We start from the raw sequence: 20,380 nt of genomic DNA on the forward strand, positions 1-20,380 counted from the left end.
ACCACAAAGTGGCCACCAGTTTATTTATTTTTTTAGAAAAATGGACATTTCTTGAAACTTGACAAAATTCATGGAATGGTTTGAGTGGGAAGGGACCTTAAGGATCATCCTGTTCATTCCCTTGCTATGGACAGGGACACCTCCCACTGTCCCAGGTGCATCACACCCCCAGTGTCCAACCTGGCCTTGGGCACTGCCAGGGATCCAGGGGCAGCCACAGCAAATCTGGGAATTCCATTCCAGAGCCTCCCCACCCTCCCAGCCAGGAATTCCTCCATTAAACCTCTTCTAATCCTATTTTCCCTCAGTTTAAACCATTCTCTGCGTCCTGTCCCTCCATGCCCTTGTATATACACATACATATATTTATTTTTATACAGATATATAAAAAATCTCTGCCACATTAAGAAACTCACTATGGAGAAGGAGCTGGGATCCACACAGGAATCCTTGGATGCGTTGCTATGGAATATCTGCCTGACAGCCTCTCCAGCACCAACATCACCAGTTCCTTTCCTTTCCCTTTCCTCTCATGGCTGCTCCCTCATTCTGCCATATCCAGAGTGACAGGAGCCAAGGGAAGAGCAAAACTCCTGGATGAGACTGGAAAAACAACAGAAAAGGAGCTGCATTCCCACAGACATCAGGAGGGAAGGAGAACACCTCAGGAACGGCCATGGGATGGTGTAAAACAAATAAAAATAAAAATAATTAAAATAAATAAATTTTTAAAATAAATAAATAGAATATACAAATAAAAAATAAATTACAAATGAATAAAAGTAAAATTAAAAATAAATAGAACCTAAAATAAATAAAAATAATTAAAATAAACAAATTTTTAATATAAATAAAATAAATAGAATTCATAAAGAAAAATAAATTACAAATAAATGAAAATAAAATTAAAAATAAATTTAAATAAAACTTATAAAATAAATAGATAAAACTTATAAAATAAATAGATAAAACTTATAAAATAAATAGATAAAATAAATAGATAAAAGTGCCCTCACCCCAGAGCAGTGAGGGATAATTCAGATTTACGATCTGCTCGTGCTGGTTTGGAGCGACATCACAGCAACTGGAGCCTGACAGATAAGAAAAGTCAACAAATCCCAACTTCAATCCTTATAAAGCCTCTGCCATGGCAATCAGCTGCAAATCAGGCGATGCCAGCCCTGTGATCTGCTGGATGTCACCTCCTGCGCCATGGCAGGAGAGCCCAGAGGTGGGAGAGGAGCTCTCGTCAAGGAGGGCATCTCTGTGGCTTTCCTCCTTTCATTTCTGTCTCTCCTTTCTTCCTCCTTTCATTTCTGTCTCTCCTTTCTTTCCTCCTTTCATTTCTGTCTCTCCTTTCATTTGTCTCTCCTGCTTTCCTCCTTTCGTTTCTGTCTCTCCTTGCTTTCCTCCTTTCATTTCTGTCTCTCCTTGCTTTCCTCCTTTCGTTTCTCTCTTTCTTTTCCTCCCTCCTTTCATTTCTGTCTCTCCTTTCTTTCCTCCTTTCATTTCTGTCTCTCCTTTCTTTCCTCCTTTCATTTGTCTCTCCTTTCTTTCCTTTCTTTCCTCCTTTCATTTCTGCCTCTTTCCTTTTTCCTTTCACTTCTGTCTCTCCTTTTTTCCTCCTTTTACATCTGCCTCTTTCTTTTCCTCCTTCCATTTCTGTGTCTGTGGAATCCAAAACAATTGGAATCCAAAACAATAATCCAAGGCCAGGTTGGACATTGGGGCTTGGAGCATCCTGGTCCATGGGAGCTGTCCCTGCACTGGATGAACTCTGAGGTCCCTTCCAATCCAAACCACTCCATGGTTCTCTGATTAACTGAAGAAATTGTTGCCCTTTAAGGAACTGGACTGAAGTTGCTATTTTTTGTTTTTAATCTTCTGCTCCTGATGACTTGGGAAGGGCTGTAGGGAAACCAGAGCCAGCAGCAGAGCCTGGATCCCCCTGGGAAGGAGATTCCCCTACAAAGCCCAGCCTGCTAAAGGGCTGCTCACCCTACAAATGGATTTTATGAATCTTTCCACACTAAAGACTCACTCAGCCTATAAAAAATCCTCCTTCAGTTTTCCTAAGCAAACCTGGGACAGCAAAAAAAGAAAATCTGCACCCAAGCTATGCCCTAAACCCAGAATTTAACAGCTGCCACTTCCTCTAGAATGCAAACAAGGAGTTATTGGGGTAGGAGGACCAAAGAAAATCCCAAATTTCTTGACCAGGAGCACAGTGGTCCAAGCTGACCCCTCACAGCCCCAGCAGCTCCCTCACACTCCTGCTCCAGGAAAATCAGGCAAAAAGGGATTGTTGGAACCCCAGATGCTGAGAATTTTGGACTTTGGGTGTTGAAAGGCACAGACCCTCTAGAGAACCCTGCATTTGACCTGAGAGCATAAAGAAAGCTTCCAAAATTAATTGATAGCACTGGAATTAGGAGCGTATAATTTGAATAGAAGTGTGTAATATCACCTAGTAAAAAAGTTAAAGTTTTAAAATATAGTAAAATATATAAGACAAGATGAAAGTTTTAGAGCAGAAGCTAGCCCTTCTTCTTCATCTTATTGTTTAAAAGTAATATTTTATAATTAGACCAAAAAGTCCACATTATGACACATAAATAATTAGTTATTAAGTTAAAAATAAGAATAATATAAGTATCATTTCTTGATTAGTTTTTTCTTTAAAAGACCTTATCAAAATAAATACAGAGCCAATTTATAACTTATTAGTAAAATGCTATAAAACTCACAAGACTATAATATAAATAAAAATATTAAATATTCAAATCAAAACACAAAATACCATCTCTAACACTTTCAATCCCAACCCCAATAGAAAAAAAAATTAACAAAAAAATCACCAAGGGATTCCTGCAGTTCCAAGGGGTTTCCTGCAGGTTCAGGTTGGTGCCAGGATGGAAAAGGAGCTGTGGGACTCCTCACCTGTCCCATCCCTGCTCTGGATGTCCCAAGGCTGAGCTGGGACACACAACCGACAAATTTCCACCAAATCACCCCACAAAGAACCACCAGGTGAGACAGGACAGGAAAACTCCATTTTCTACATCAAAAATCAGACACTGAACAATTCTAGAGCCAAAGTGAGCAGCTGCTTCCACTTTGTCCCAAATCCATGTCCTGGAATGTCCATCCTGTGTCCCCTGCAGGAGCAGCCTGCGGTCACCCCACAGTCCCAACAATGGGAAGAAGATGGAAAAAACCTCTCAGGAGGGCAAAATCTGCAGTGTCTCCTCATAAACCTGGGATCAATGCAGGAGAAAGGACAAAGGGACACCAGCTGCGCTCCCAAAATCCATTCCAGGCTGCTGCAGGAGGATCGTTAAGTAAATAATGGAGGGGTGGTCTTGGAGGAGGTGGATGAGGCACTGGTGAGCTCTGGGGAGCTGGTTGAACCCTCTTTCAATCCCCATTCCCTTGGGAATTCAACTAAAGCGTCCACGAGTGGGAATTCCATCCCAAACTTCAGACACAGACACAACCTGGAGGTGCCCAAGGCGTCCCTGCTCCATCTCCATCCCACCACGTGTTCCCTGCTTGCCTCAACCCCCATTTCCTTGGGAATTACACAGAAGTGTCCAGAAATGGGAATTCCATCCCAAACCACAGCCATGGACACAGCCTGGAGGTGTCCAGAGATGAGGTGACCGAGGTGTCCCTGCTCCATCTTCATCCCACCACGAGTTCCCTGCTTGCATCAACCTCCATTCCCTTGGGAATTCAACAGAAGTATCCAGGAATGAGGATTCCATCCCAAACTTCAGCCACAGGTATCCAGGGATAAGGTGACCGAGGTGTCCCTGCTCCATCCCACCATGTGTTTCCTGCCTGCTTCAACCCCCATTCCTTTGGAAATTTAACAGAAGCGTCCAGGAATGGGAATTTCATCCCAAACTTCAGCCATGGACACAACCTGGAGGTGCCCAGGGATGAGGTGACCAAGATGTCCCTGCTCCATCTCCATCCCACCACAAGTTCCCTGCCTGCCTGTAGGGATGGTGGGACAGGGCTGGAGCTCCATGGGGCTTTGCAAGCCCAGGTGGGACCAGGGGATGTTTCTGAGGTTTCCCTGCTCCTGGAGCCTGTCCAGCCTGGAAAAAACCTGGCCTTTCTCACCCTCCATCCCCTCTGGAGCGAAACTCATCTAACAGCACCTTCTGGAAGCCCTCCAGCTCCCGCCAGAACCAGACACATCAGCCTCACCTTGAGAGGCAGAATCCCGGCCCTGGCTGCCGACATTTCCCTCAGAATCCCAAAAAGCAGCAAAAAGCATCTCCAAAGGCCACAGTGCTCTGTACTGGAGCCCAGGAAATGTGGAAGGCATTAAAGGCTCACTTTCCCTGAGCAGAGAGGGAACATGGACCTATAAACAACGCCTTGGAGGCATTTCAGCAGCTCCATCTACACGGGGGTCTTTTTTTATGATGATTTTTTAAGTCAATCAGAAATCAGCCGGGCCAGGAAGCCATAAATTCAGCTTAAAAGGGAGAAAATCAAATAAAAGCTTGGAGGGAATGGGGAGGGGGGGAAAAATGGGAATCACTGAAGGCTTCCAAAGCCTTGTTTGTTTGTGATAAAGCTCAGCTGTACACAAGCTGTCCCTCATGGGGACATTTCCCTGCAGTGGCACCACGGGGAGCGGCAAGCAAGGGGGTCTGTCAACATTTTATCAGCAGCAACTGTTCCCAGGGCTTTTTATGAGGCACAAAAAGCTCCTTTTCCTCGTGGCTGCTCAGGATGGGGAGGCTCTGACTCAGAGCAAGTCATTGGGATTTAAAAACCACATCACACAGAGAGCAGGGTTTGGTACAGGGGAGGGGAAAGGGAGAGGAGGTGGCACCCCAAAATCTGGAGTTGTGAGGGGAAAATGTCCCCCAGAAAGCTCTTGGGGGTATATGGAACAAAAAAACAGAGGAGGTGGCACCCAAAATCTGGAGTTCTGAGGGGAAAAATGCCCCCCCAAAAAGCTCTTGGGGGTATATGGAACAAACAAACTAGAGAGGGGAAGGAGAGAGGAGGTGGCACCCAAAATGTGGAGTTCTGAGGGGAAAATGTCTCCCAAAAAGCTCTTTGGGCTATATGGAACAAACAAAATAGGGAAGGGAAGGGGAGAGGAGGTGGCACCCAAAATCTGGAGTTCTGAGGGGAAAAGGTCCCCCAGAAAGCTCTTGGGGGTATATGGGACAAACTGGGGAGTCCCAGCACGGATATTAAGGCTTCATACGGCAAGAACTGATAAAATGAGGGAAATAATTCAAGTAGCCAACTCACCCTGTCTTTATTTCTATATAAAATAAAAGCACAGCGTAAAATTAAGCCTTAAAGGCTCCAAGGTGGGCAGAGCTCTGCAGAGAAAATCCCTGGAGAGCGAGAGGAGAGGAGGAAGTTGGGATTCATGGGATAAAGACAGAGAGTGCCTGCAGGGGTGTCCAGCCCTTGGCCACAATCCCACAGGAACTGCAGGACTGAGCCCCAGAGTCTGGGGACACCTGGGAGCACTCCCAGAGACCAGAGGTTTCCATAAACCAGGGAAGAGCCACGTGCAGCCTCCATAAATCCCATCATCCCTCCCTGGGGGATGGAATTTCATTGTCCCTGCTGGTGGAAGAGCTAATCCAAGTCTCCCTGGCTGGGATTTACCCACATTCCAGGACCATGATCCCACAGAGGGACCTCCCCGACCGAGGCCCTGCACACAAAGCTCACGGCATGGACAGGAGACCTCAGCATCTTCAACCTTCATTCCTGCCCTGAGTCCTTCACTCCTGCCAGGATGAAATTCCCATTTGCTGTGGCTGCCCCTGGATCCCCAGGAATGTCCCAGACCAGGTTGGACATTGGGGTTTGGAGCACCTGGGACAGTGGGAGGTGTCCCTGCCCATGGATGGGGTGGCACTGGATAATTATACCAAAAAGTCCACATTATGACACATAAATAATTAGTTATTAAGTTAAAAATAAGAATAATGTATGCATGATTTCTTAATTAGATCGTTTTTCCTTAAAATATGTTATCAAAATAAATACAGGGTCATTTTATCACTTATTAGTAAAATACTGTAAAACTCACAACTTACAAGACTATCATAGAAATAAAAAATATTAAATATTCAAATCCAAACAAAAAATGCCATCTCAAACACTTTTTTCAATCCCAACCCTAATAGAAAAAAAAAATTAAAAAATCACCAAGGGATTCCTGCAGTTCCAAGGGGTTTCCTGCAGGTTCAGGTTGGTGCCAGGATGGAAAAGGAGCTGTGGGACTCCTCACCTGTCCCATCCCTGCTCTGGATGTTCCAAGGCTGAGCTGGGACACACAACTGACAAATTTCCACCAAATCACCCCACAAAGAACCATCAGGGGTGGGAATGGGTGGGATTTAGGGTCCCTTCCACCCAAAGCATTCCAGGCTTCTGTGAAATCACCACATCCCAAGGAGCCCATGGAACAGAGCTGGGAGCTGTGGGACAAGGATGGCACTGCCCAGGCAGGGCAGGGGGACACCTGTGATGAGAGGCGCTGGAGCACCCCAGAGGAAAAGGCTCCCAAAAGATCCCTCAGTCCCCACAGGGGGTCACCAGAAAGATGCAGGAACAATACACAACTGGTTCTTACTGAAAACACCCAGAGGTTCTGCAGCCTCATCCATGGAGATTTCCAAGGTAAAACCCTGACAAAAGCCTGGCTTAAAAGTGTGAGCAGGAGCTTAAATGAGACCTCCCCTGGCTGTGCCCTACAAACCAAACCCTGTGTTCCCTGAGGATCCTCCAGCCTGAAGTTCCAGCACAACAAATGGGGCTGAGCAGCCCCACGAAGGGTGGGTTCTGCACAGTCATGGAATGGTTTGGGTGGGAAGGGACCCTAAATCCCACCCAGTGCCACCATCCATGGGCAGGGACACTTCCCACTGTACCAGGTGGATCCAAGCCCCAATGTCCAACCTGGCTTTGGACACTGCCAGGGATCCAGGGGCAGCCACAGCAAATCTGGGAATTCCAGCCCAGCCCCTGCCCACCCTCCCAGCCAGCAATTCCTTGCCAAGATCCCAGCCCAATCTCCCCCTTCCCAGTGGGAGCCATTCCCTGGCTCCTGTCCCTGCAGGCCTTGTCCCCAGTCCCTCTCCAGCTCTCCTGGAGCCCTTTCAGGGACTCTGAGGATTCCCTGGAATTCTCCCTTCTCCAGGGGAACATTCCCAGCTCTGCCAGCCTGGCTCCAGCTCTGGAAGCATTTCCATGACCTCTGGGCTCCCTCTCCACTTTGCATTTTCATTCCAGGCCATGAGATGCCTCCCAACAGTCCCATGGAGGGTTCAAGGCTGCTCCAACCTTCCAGGTGTGTGTCCAACTCCTGAATCCCAAGGAACTGCTCCTTTCCCTGTTCCCTCCTTTCCCTTTTTCCAGCCAGTTCTCCCCTGGGAGCAGCCCAGGTGTGCATCCCTGGCCCCACACGAGCTCCCTCCCCAGAGCAGAGCTGCAGTAGCTGCAAACACCAACTCCAGCAGCTGCACCAACAGCCCCTCTCCCCAATAACCCCTGAAAGGGGACAAAAACCCCCATTTATGGGGCCAGTGCCCCTCTGTAAAACAGCCAGGCGGGCACAGGTGGCTGATAAAAGTGCACTTTAACAGCCACACTTGCAAAAGAAATTTATAAGAGCGAGCAAAGCTCGCAGCCTTTTAATTGCATGTCAAACTCTGGGCTCTGAGACCCAAACCAGATTCCTGCAGCCTGTGCCAAGTGCTTCCAGATATTCCATGTCTGGAGCAGCTCCCCCAGCTACCAAGGGGTTAAACCTCAGCCTCTGAGGCCAGGGAGGCTTGACGGCAATGCCACCAACCCTGAAGGAAAGCAGAGAACGCTCCTGCCAGCTTTGTTCCAAATAAAAAACGTTATTAAAAACAGCCCCAGCCGCTGTTAACAGGAACGGCCCGACAAGGAGACGTTTACGAAGCAGCTGAACTTGTAAATAAATGGAATTAATCCCCAGCAAATTCCTTTGATCCACAGGACACGAATTCCCTTTCCCTGCAGAGCTGCTCATTAATAGCTCCATGTTCCACTTGTGTCACCCGCCAGCGAGCCCGAAGGAAAATGCTTCAAGTTACAGAGAGATCTCCAGCTTCTCCTCTGCCAAGGGATTTCTGGGCACAAAAATGAGTCACAAACAGATCTCCAGGTTCTCCAGTGCCAGTGGATTTCTGGGCACAAAAATTAGTCACAAAGAGATCTCCAGGTCCTCCTCTGTCAGTGTATTTCTGGTCACAAAGAGATTGCCAGATCCTCCTCTGCCTGTGGATTTCTGCCCACAAAGAGATCTCCAGGTTCTCCTGTGCCAGTGCACTTCTGGCCACAAAGAGATCTCCAATTTTTACTGTGTCAGTGCATTTCTCGTCTTGAAAACATCTCCAGGATCTCCAGTGCCAGTGTATTTTTGGTCACAAAAATGAGTCACAAAGAGATCTCTGGGTTCTCTTCCGCCAGTGGATTTCTGGTCATGGAGAGATCTCCAGGTTCCTCTCTGCCGAGGAATTTCCAGTCATAAAGAGATCTCCAGCTCCTCCTGTGCCAGTGCATTTCTGGTCACAGAGACATCTCCAGCTCCTCCTGTGCCAAGGAATTTCTGGGCACAACGAGATCTCAAGGTTCGACTCTGCCAGTGGATTTCTGGGCACAAAGAGATCTCCAGTTTTTCCTGTGCCAGTGCATTTCTGGTCACAAAAAATCCCCAGGGTCTCCTATGCCAAGGGATTTCTGGGAAGCCCCAGGAGAGGCTGATGAGCAGCAGCAGGAAGAAGGCACTGAGGGAAAACCTCACTCAGAGACAGGTGAGACCCTGGGAAGGATTTCCAGAGCAGTTGTGGCTGCTCCATCCCTCGAGGTGTCCCAGGCCAGGCTGAAGCACCCTGGGACAGTGGAAGGTGACCCTGCCCATGGAATGGGATGGCCTTGAAGGCCCCTTCCGCCCCAAAGCACATCAGGATTCTGGGATTGCTCTCAGCAGGGTGCTCACAGGTATTCATGTGAAATATTCAACATTCCCCAAGTCCCAGCCACCCGACATTTCAGACACAGACCAAAGGCAGTGTCCTCACAGTTCCCTGGAGCACCTGGAGATTGGGATGTGTCCTTGGCATCACGAGGCACTGCAGGGCCAGGGCTGTCCTGTGTCACAGACATCTTTTCATTAAAAATCCTTTCCTTAAGATTTTTTCTTCCTGAGAAACTGAGAGGCCTCAGGAACAAAATGTAAACAACGATTATCTGCTGCTGTGGAATGCAACAGGTGCATCTGTGATTGGTCTCATGTGGTTGCTTGTAATTAATGGCCAACCACAGCAGAGCTAGCTTGGACAGAGAGTCTGAGGCAGCTGCCTTTGTTATCATTCTTTTCTTTCCTATTCTTAGCTTAGCCAGCCTTCTGAGATGAAACCTTTCCTTCTATTCCTTTTAGTATAGTTTTAATGTAATGTATATCATAAAATAATAAATCAGCCTTCTGAACATGGAGTCAACATTCTCATCTCTTCCCTCACCTGAAAACCCCTGTGAACACTGTCACAATCCTGCAGGAACTCAGCCCCGGGGATCCCAACCAGGCATCCCCAGGAGCAGCCCTGAGCCAGACCCTGGCGTCTCTGCAAACCCCAACACACTCATACCCCCCCAGCATTCCTGGGGCATCTCTGGAATCATGGAGAGCCCAGGGAGGAGACACCAGGAGAGCCCAGCTGATCCCAGTCTAGCCTGGGCCTAAATTCCAGAATAATTTTGTTGTTTTTCTCCTTCTCTGTGCTGTGAGGTGGAAAGGGAAGGATGAGGACACAGCGCAAATGAACTCAGCCAGCCCTGGGTGCACAGAGAGGTGAGCTGGCCACCTTCTCATGGGAGCCAGCCACAAATCCCTGGAGAGGAACCAGCCCTGGCTGCAGGACAGGAACACATCCACCACATCCTTGTCTGGGCAGGGTTCTCCACTCAGAACCCAAGGAACCAAGCCACAGAGGTGGGAAATTCATCCAGCTTTTCCCCGTGCTGTCACACCCCCCCAGCACCAGCTCCCAGTGAGGGTGACAAGGCAGAGATGGATTTTCCAAGTTTTAATGAAACATGGACAGAAAGGAACAACAGAGGCTGCAAAGAGGCAAAGCAGAACAAAAGGAGAGGAAAAAATAATCTGGATTAAGTTGGAAATAGGGGGAAAAATCCTGGAAAGAGGAAGAACCCAGAAGATGTGAACATCCATGGACACATCAGTGGAGAAGGGGGTGTTGGCCCAGAGAGCAATTAACAGGAGGGACAAGTTATCAGAGCAATAATTATCATGGAATGGCTTGGGTGGGAAAGGATCTTCAAGATGATCCAGTGTCACCCTTGCCATGGAGACACCTCCCACTGTCCCGAGTGGATCCAAGCCCAATGTCCAACCTGGCCTTGGGCACTGCCAGGGATCCAGGGGCAGCCACAGCAAATCTGGGAATTCCATCCCAGCCCCTGCCCACCCTCCCAGGCAGGAATCCCTCCCCAACACCCCATGGAAGGTTCCAGTTCCCACAGCCCAGCTCACACAACCCCAAAGCAGCTCAGAGCCAAGAACCGCTCCTCTCCAGAATTGTCCTCCTTTTGCTTAATCCAGGGCTTTCCACAGCCTTTGGAGATGTTCTGCTGAAGGAGAAGCCACAACTGAGACACCCAAAAGTGTGTCCCCAGCAGGATCCCCAGGACAAGGTGCTGGGGATGTGACAATCCCAGGAAACCCCAAACACTCAGCACTGGGAAATCTGATCCCCAGGGCCAGGCAGGAACAGCTTTTCCCAAGGGCTTCCCAACTCCTCTGGGAACCTGAAAACATGGAAAATCCCAACCCTGGAGCAGGAGCTGCCCTAAGAAAGATCTGCTTGTTTTTAACAGGCACAGCAAGGGAAAGCTGGCACAGAGGGGATGGAGATCACTGGGGAAGCAGCACAAAAGGGATTTTACCTGCCCAGGGAAGCAGCACAACTCCCTGAGCCTCTGCATTCAGGGAGGAGGTGAAGCACCAGCACCTGCAGGCACCTCCTGCTCCTCCCTCTCTACACACAGGAGCAGTTTCTGCCCCAAACCTTCCCCCTCACCCATCCCAGCATCAGACACAGCCAACACCCATCCCACAGCTTTTCCTCTTCCTTTTCCCAAGATTTGGCTTTAGTTTTTCCCAATAAACGCTTCCTAAACTCTTTTAAAATCTGCCTGAGGCATGGGAAGGCTCTGTGCCCTCTGCTCCTGCTGCAGCATAGGGCTGCACACCTGGAATGCCACGGAAAATCCCTCCAGTCCAGCAGGACCATCTCCAACAGGCTGCTCCCTCCCATCCCTGTCCTTTTCTGAATGCTTTTTGCCCAATTCCTGAGTTTTGTAAGACCTGAGATGCCCAGAGGATGTTTCTGTGGAGGGTGCTTGGAACAGCAGGAATGAGAACACAGCAGGACCCACATTTCCCTCCTAAACCTGCAAAGGAAATGGGGCACTCCCCATCCCTGGGGGATTCAACATCCCTGTGGATGTGGCACTTGGGGACATGGGGCAGTGCTGGGCTCAGATCTCACAGGGTTTTCCAATCTAAACAACCCCACCATCCCAAGGCACAGGTGAGTTTGGCCCAGGTCAACAGCCACCACCAAAATGCAGAGATATTAAAGGAAAACCTCAAATCCCACCTTCCTGAAAATACAGGACCAGGGAATGTCCCTGGTGGTGCTGGAGCTCCTTCCACCCTGCTGGATCCCAGCCTTTCCCAGCCTTCCCAAGGAACCAGAAGTGAGGAACAGCAGATGGAAACCCCAAACCGAAGCCACCAGGGTGTCCCAGCCAACTCCTCCCTGTCCCAGTCCCAAAAACCAGGAAAAGGGAACAAAGCAGTTCCTCCTGGCCTGGAGGAACTGAAGGACATTTTGCCTGAAATGAAAGCTGTTCTAAATTTGCCATAGATGGGAATTGGAAGAATATGTGGAGAGGTTTAAATGACCTGAGCCTGACGGCAGAACTTGGGGGTTTTGCAAAAAGCCTTGGAGGGAAGGGAAGCCTTGAGCTGCTGCAGGATCCCCTCAGTGGCTGCTACAGCACCTGGCTGCAATTTGGCCCAGGGTGTCACGGGAAGGGCAGGCAGCTTGGCACCATTCCTGAAAAATGGAGCTACCGTTCCCTGAAAAATGAATGAGTATTCCCTGAAAATGGAGCCACCATTCTCTGAAAAATAAACCAGCATTCCCTGAAAAAGGGAGCCACCATTCCCCAAAAAATGAACCAGCACTCCCAAAAAATGGAGCCACTATTTCCCAAAAAAATGGAGCTACTACTCCCTGAAAGCTGAACTGCCATTCCCTGAAAATGGAGCCACCATTCCCTGAAAAATGAATGAGTAATCCCTGAAAAATAAACTACCATTCCTTGAAAAAGGCATCACTATTCCCTGAAAATGGAGCCACCACTCCCTAAAAGATGAACTACCATTCCCTGAAAATGGAGCCACTATTCCCTGAAAACCAAACCAAACCACCAGTCCCTGAAAATGGAGCCATCATCACAGCACATGTCCCAGCTGAGATGGCCACAACACACAGAGTATCACCACATAATTTCAGAAGGCTTCAACCCACACACAATAACACCCACCTCACCAGAAGGCTTCAGGAGTCTGCCCACACACAGTAACATCACTTTGCTTCAGAAAGCTTCAAGTGTCTGCCCTTCTTGTCCTCCAGCCCAGCCTTTATTCCCCCATGCTCACACATCACACCTGTGTGCCCTCTGTGGCTGCCCAGCACACCTGGGCCCTCCCTGGCTCATTGCTGTCGGTGCTGCTCACCTGCTTCCCACAGCTGTGCCCAATTAGGGATGACTGGGGGCCACAGCCCCACTGCCCACCACCATAAACTGTGTGCCTGCCGACCAGAACTCCCTGACAATGGAACCACCACACCCTGACAATGGAGGCCCCATTCCATGAGAACTGAGCCAGCATGCCCTGAAAACTGAACCACCATTCCCTGACAATTGAATTATCATTACCTGACAACTGAGCTACCATTCCCTGAAAACCAAACCAGCATTCCCTGAGAACTCAGCCATCATTCCCTGAAAACCAAACCAGCATTCCCTGAATATTAAATCATCATTCCCTGAAAAGGGAACCACCATTCCCTGAGAACAGAACCACCATTCCTTGACAATGGAACCACCATCACCTGAAAACCAAACCACTGTTTCCTGAAAACTGAATCACTGCTCCCAGAAAAGCAAAGCATCATTCCCTGAGAACTGACTAACCATTCTTCAAAACCAGAACCACCATTCCCTGAGAACCAAGCCACCATTCCCTGACAATTGAATTAGCATTCCCTGAAAATGGAACCAGCATTCCCTAAAAACTGAGCCACCATTTTCTGGTATGGAAAACATGGAAAACAGCATTGGAAAACACGTGGAGAACAGAACTGCCATTACCTGAAAACTGAGTCGACATTCCCTGAAAACAGAACCAGCATTCCCTGAAAACTTAGCCACCATTCCCTGAGAACCAAACCACCATTACCTGAAAACCAAACCACTGTTCCCTGAGAATTGAACCACCATTCCCCAAAAACAGAACCAGCATTCCCTGAAAATGGAGTATCACTATTCCCTGAAAATGGAGCCTCCATTGCCTGAAAACAGAACCACCATTCCCTGCCAATGGAACCACTGCACCTCAGCTGGCACAAGCCCAGCTCTCAGCACGGACCCATTTCCATCTCACGCCAGCCCCAGGGTGAACTCCCTGGGGATTGGAGCCCTTCCCTTCCTGGGGTCACTCCCAGCCCGGGAAGGAAGGGCTGGACAAAGCTCCCAGGAATTCCATGGCGGTGACATTCCCAAAAGGGGATTTTGGTCTAGCTGTCACCCTGCGCACGAGGTTTCAGGTCCCTCATTTGCAGGAAGGATCAGGTTTTGCTCACCTGGACCAAAATCTGGGGTCAGGGGCAGTTTGGGGTGGGTGTGGCACTCGGAGTTCGGGTGCCCAGCTGTGACCTTGGCACAGCATTGGGATTTTGCCACATCCACCAAATGTTTGGCAGCTCCAGGTGAGGACCAGGAGACTTTGAGCACCCTGGCACAGCCCTTGGAATGGGAATGGGATGGGATTTAAGGTCCATTCCCACCCAAACCATTCCAACTCCACGTCTGTGGGACACCAGGAATGCTCCCAAAACCTCCTGAGATTCCTCCCCATGTCCAGAGTCCCAGGGCAGGAACAGTGCCCAGCTGGAGAGCACGGAGACATCAAACCCCTCCCCATCACCAAAACCACCCCTGGAATTTTTAAGAGTAGAAATCTGGGAAACTCCAGTCCATTTGAAAGGTTTATGAGCAGCCATATTTTTATTCTTTTTGTTGAATTAATCATCCTGGCTAGCAGCATCCTGGTGGGAGCCATTCCCAGAGATTTTTGAGGTGATTCCATCACCCCTCCTGGCAGGGCCGTGCTGCCCAGAGCCCTGAGCTCCTCCACACCAAACCAGGCACAAATTGAGTTTATTGTGGGGTCACTCTCAGCTGCCTCAGCCTCACGGGATCCTGGTGCTCCGGGAGCAACTTCCCAGTCTGGAAATAAAAACCAGGAGAAGCAAGAGCAGGAAAAATCACAGTGCCCAACCCAGAAATCACAGTCCAGGCTGAATGAAAGGAGGTTCAGGGCTCTTCTTTCCCAGCTAAAATCCCAAAAACACAACAGCCATTCCTGATGGCTCTAAGGAAGGAGCAAGGAGTGCTCCTGCCTCCACTGGCACTTTGCCTAATTATTAATGATTAATTATTAATTCTGTCTCAGGGGCTGGAAGAGGTCCAAGGCCAGGCTGGATTTGCTCTGAAGGACCCTGGGATGTGGAAGTTGTCTCTGCTCACAGAAAAAGTTTGGAACTGGATGATCTTTAAGGCTCCTCCCAACCCAAACCATTCCATGATTGGAAGATTAAGGATTTATTTCTAACATCTCTGGATTTCAAGACTTTTAAAAGGTCTAAAAGGCAAGCACACAAAAAGCTGGGCCAGCACATGCTTTCCCTGTAGTTAAACTTGGATTTTCTGGTGCCAGGGAATTTTCCAGTCATGCCCAGGGAATGTGGATCCACTGCTGGGATCCCCCAGGCCCCACGGCCCTTCCTCACCCAGATGCTGAAATAAAAAAGGCCATGATTTAGCAGTTTCATTTCTGAGGTCATAAAAGGAATTGAGAGGGATGCCCATTTATTAATAAACTTCCTATGGAGTATAAATTTTCAAGGCAGACTTAAAGGCACAGAATTCCTGTTAAATAAACAGCGAAAGCTTCCCAGAACGCCAGGAAACGGGGAATAAAAAGCCCTTTTATGACAATAAGCACATTTGCACTGCAGCTCTGTGATGTGGGAGGGAGCAGAGGGGGAGCACAAGGAAGGGCAGAACCTGCTGAGGTCTGCACAAAGCCCTCAGCACCTCCCCAGATGTGTCCTGCACTTCCAGACGCTCCCGCTCGCGTTTCCCATCCACGGCGCCGAGGGATCACATTCAACCTCAAGCTCCTGGCCTGACACTTCCCTCCAGGAGCCACTTCAAAAATCCTGCTCATTTCTCACATCGTTCCCATCTCCTCCTGCTCCTTTTTCCTGCAGCTCCCATCCCATCCCATCCCATCCCATCCCATCCCATCCCATCCCATCCCATCCCATCCCATCCCTGCATGTCCCAGAGTGCGACCAGGGGGTGGCACACGGTGACAGAGCCCACAAGATGCCACCTCCTGCCTCTGGGGTTTCTCACACCTCATCTCCAGAGCCCAGAGAGTGAAGAAAACTCAGAAGTGCCAAACATCAAAGGTTGGGCTTGATGATCTTGGAGCCTTTGTGGGCCTGGATGGATCCGGGATGGTGACGGGAGCGGAGGCTCCAGCTCAGGGCAGACACTCGGGGAGGTTTTGTCTCAAAAAGCTTCCAGATCAAACATCAGTGGCAAGGGATGGATCCCCTGCCCGGAGAGGGCTGCTCAACACTCTTAAAATAACACATTTCGGGGCCAAGGCTTAGTGAAAAAAAATAGCAGGGGCTTCCAGAGCCGGCTGAGGTTTTCATCCGGCGCAAAACAACAAAAATCTCCTCCCCGTTTTCCTCGAGGAGGTTCTGCAGGAGGTTAACCAGAGGATGCTGAGGGCAGAGCCCAGCAGAATTCCCACTGTTCATGCAGCTCCTCCTTGCCAGGAGGAAGGGGATGGCTGTGAACACCCCCTAAATTCTGGCAGGGTTTAATTCAAACCCAGGCAGTGCCTCCTCTCCATCCGTCGTTCCTCCAGTGGGACACAGCATCCCCTGCGCTGTGGGAGCCTCTTCCCAAAATCCTGCAAGCCCAGCCCATGGCTGCCCATGTCCCTCCCCATCTCTCCAGCCCCAAGGATGCATTTCCTCTCCTAAGACTTTAATATCCCAGGCAGACGAGCAGCAGGAGCCAAGATTAAAAAGGTCTCGTTCCTAAATTCAACTGGAAAATCAAATTCCTGCTTCCCAAACCTGCCCAGGAGCAGAAACCCCCAGCCCGCTGCGGAAATCCTCCCAGCCACCAGAGTGACCTTTCCAAGGCTCTCCTGCTGCATCCAAGCCTGGAAAACTCCCAGTTTTTAATAACCAGCCTCATTTTGCCTTGTTAAGGCAAACCCCCGGAATGAGAGCGGGAAGTTCCGCTCTGGGGGTGCCTCTGGAAGTCCTGGGGCAGGATAAACCCAGCCCTCACTGAGCAGGAGCTTCCAGAGGCTCTGGCTGAGCCCAGCCTTGGCATGGCCACAGCACAGATCCCAGCCAGGGCTCTGTGACCTCTGGAAAACACGGAATGTCACCCATTCAGGAGCAGTGACACCCAGCACGGGGACATTCCCTGCCTGGAAAAGGCACCAGGACCCAGCTGACCCCAGACAGATTCCAGCAGTGCTGCCCAGTGTCAGCCAGAGCCCAGAAATGCCAGGGCTTATCAGGATAACTGGGATTATCAAGGTAACTGGGGTTATCAGGATAATTTGGGTTATCAGGATAACTTGAAACATGATCCAAAGTACCTTTTTGGAGCATTGTTCCGGGCCAGCAAAAGGCCACCAGGCCGTGTCTGGAGACTGGGAAATATCCCTGTATCTCTTGGATCAACCTGTCCCAATTCATCCTAGATCAATGGTCCAAACTCCCCCTGGATCCAGCCTGTCCCTGTTAATCCTGGATCAGCCTGTCACAACTAATCCTAGATAACCTGTCCCAACTCCCCATGGATCAGCCTGTCCAAATTCATCCTGGATCAACCTTTCCAATTGCTTGTGGATCAACCTGTCCCAATTCATCCTGTCCCAATTCATCCTGGATCAACCTGTCCCAATTCATCCTGGATCAATGGTCCAAACTCCCCCTGGATCCAGCCTGTCCCTGTTAATCCTGGATCAGCCTGTCACAACTAATCCTAGATAACCTGTCCCAACTCCCCATGGATCAGCCTGTCCAGATTCATCCTGGATCAACCTTTCCAATTGCTTCTGGATCAACCTGTCCCAATTAATCCTGGATCAACCTGTCCCAATTCATCCTGGATCAGCCTGTCCAAATTCATCCTGGATCAACCTATTCCAATTCCTTCTGGATCAACCTGTCCCAATTAATCCTGGATCAAGCCTGTCCCAATTCCTTCTGGATCAACCTGTCCCAGTTAATCCCGGATCAACCTGTCCCAACTCCCCCTGTCCAAACCCAGATCCCCGCCTACCCAAGCCCAGCTCTGCTGCTGCATCCCAGTGATTCCCATGAATAAACTGCTGCTTTTCCTGCCCTCTGGAAAGGCAGCACTGACACTTCTGGCTGTCCCCAGCCCTGATCCATGGCTGCCTTTAGGCTGGGTTGTTTTTGGCCCCTTACTCGCAGCAGCTCCATCCCCAGTGGCCTCCTCCACATGCCCGGCACATTCCAGCCTGGAGTGGGACAATAAAGGCCGCCCGGATATCAGCACGTGTTAATGGGATGTAATTCAGGCCTGGGGCTCAGAGCCCTGTAAAAGAAACCCCACCAAAACCCAAACACACACGCAGGTTCACAGGGCCAAAGTCCAAGCGGAGTTCAAGTGTGTGCAGCTCCTTTCATCCGCTCCAGGCCCCGCCGTTAACAACGAGGTCTGGAAGGCGGCGAATTCCCCCGGAATTCAGGTAATAAAACTCAGATTGGGCTGAAACCCAGCACGGAAGGAGAGCAGGGAGAGCTCCTCGTGTGGGACCCCGGGAATGCCTCCCTGGGTCCATCCCAGGAGGGGCTGGGAGCTCCCCCGATCCCGGGAGCGCGGCCGCGGCTGCGAGCGCTGCTGCCAGATCCTCGCGATTATCACAAAATGAAATGTTCAGCCCTTGTCAGCGGCAGCCCCGTGTTTGTGATGTTACAAAAACCCCATTTCCTCTCCCGTTGTAGCCAGGCCTCCTCCGTTCCCGCTGGTGAAATCAAACAATTTTAAAGGAATTTATATGATCCTAATTTAAACCGAATGGATGGAGCTGCCAATCGCGGCTCCGTGGGCCTCCCGCCAGCTCCGCTCCTTTCCAGAGCTCTGAGCACATCCAGGGAGGGAAAACACCCACCCATCCATCCATCCATCCATCCATCCATCCATCCATCCATCCGTCTGTCCATCCATCCATCCTGGGGATACTGGGAGGGACACTCTTGTGGAAAGCATTTGGAGCAGACACTGGATAAATCAAGCTGCACAACCCTGCATGCCTGCCTGATGACAGGGACACGCTGCCCTTGGATGTAAATAAGTTTTCCAAGATGTACCCCAGGAAAAGGGATGTGAAGCAGGATGTTCTGAGGATGAGAAGAGAAGAAATGGGGCAAAATATTCTGCTGACACTTTTGCCAAGCTCTCTGCCCCTGCCCCTGAATTCCAGCAAAGCTGCAAATCCCTCCTGGAGAGAAACTCCAGAGCCTCTCCCAGCTGTGCTGGGATGAGATGAAATCCAAATATTCAGTGGGAGTGGGAAAGGCAATTCCTGATTTAAGGCACAGCCAGGGAGGTTCAGTTCATCAGCTCATCCTTCACAGACACAACCACTGGAAAAGGTGAGGGAGGCACCAGCCAAGTTTGGGCTGGATTTAAAATCAGTTTAGGACGCAAAATTCATGGAATTGCAGTGCACAAACTCTTGCTTTTTTATTCCAAAAGTGGGGAATCAACCCAATGTCTCCAGGTCTGCCAGTAGCACCAATTCCCTATGCAGGGAAGTGGAAAATACAAGTGAAAAATGGAGTTATGGGGAATTGTGATGCCTCAGGTTTGAGCTTTTCTATTTTCAGGTTCTGTGCTGCTTTAGTGTGTGGGTCTGAGCTCCATATGATGGGATGCCGAGCTCTGTGCACAGAGCAGGGAGACAAAACAATTCCTGCTCCAGCTGGGCACCAAGGACAAATGATCCAAATCTCAGCCCAAGAGCACAAACACCGTGGGCTGGAGAGAGAAAAACAAGCAGGGTGGGACTGCCTGGGCTAAAGCTGGAATGGGACAATGAACTGCAAGGTGCAAATGGAGCAGAACTGATCACAGTGACAGACCCCAGGAGCGCTCGTGCATTTTGGGACCATTTTAGTTCATCTTGGGTTCATTTTGGGACCATTTTGTCCATCTTGGGTTCGTTTGGTGACCATTTTGGTTCATCTTGGGTGCAGCCCTGGCTGGGCTCTTGTGCTGCCCAGGGTGGATCCATGGAGTTTATTGTGGGGTCACAATAATGGGGTTCCTTTTATAAATCCCTGCTTTATTCTGTAACTCTGTCCAGCCTCAGCTCTAGGGCAGCCTTCACAAGGCATCAGTTTCACCCCCAACTGCACCTCCCAGAGTGCCACAAAATCATGGAAAACTCTGGGAGAAGCCAAGGACACAATGGATCCTCACTTCTCAACAGCCTAAAACCCAGGATAAACTCCAGAATGAAATCCAAGATAAAAGTCCAGGAGCAACCAGGGAAGGAACAACCACTCCTCACCCAGCAACAAAATACCAAACTCATCCCAGAGCCTTGGCTTGGAGAAGCAGAACTTCCACACAACGAATGAACCTCCAACCTCTTCCCAAAAAACTGGGGGCTCCCACCAAAAGCCCCCAAATCCCACCTGTTTCATGGCAGTCTCACTGATCTCAATTACCCCCAAAGGCCCCCAAATCCCACCTGTTTTGTGGTGGTCTTGCACACCTTGTTTTCCACCAAATCCCACGTGTTCCATGGCAGTCTGATCTCAAACTCCCCCAAATTCCACCTCTTTCATGGCAGTCTCATTGTTCTCAATTCCCACCAAAGGCCCCCCAAATTCCA

At 49.7% G+C, this 20,380-nt stretch overlaps 1 protein-coding gene across 2 annotated transcripts in view; it reads right to left on the reverse strand.

Moving 5' to 3' along the window:
* The window catches only part of EXOC6B (exocyst complex component 6B), a 290,272-nt gene that overhangs the window by 208,419 nt on the left and 61,473 nt on the right, over positions 1-20,380 (reverse strand). The window lies entirely within an intron of this gene.

This window comes from Melozone crissalis, unplaced genomic scaffold, assembly GCF_028551555.1.
Source record: "Melozone crissalis strain CALT ecotype California unplaced genomic scaffold, PUWL_Pcris_2 ptg000006l_1, whole genome shotgun sequence".
In the NCBI taxonomy this organism is placed as follows: domain Eukaryota; kingdom Metazoa; phylum Chordata; class Aves; order Passeriformes; family Passerellidae; genus Melozone; species Melozone crissalis.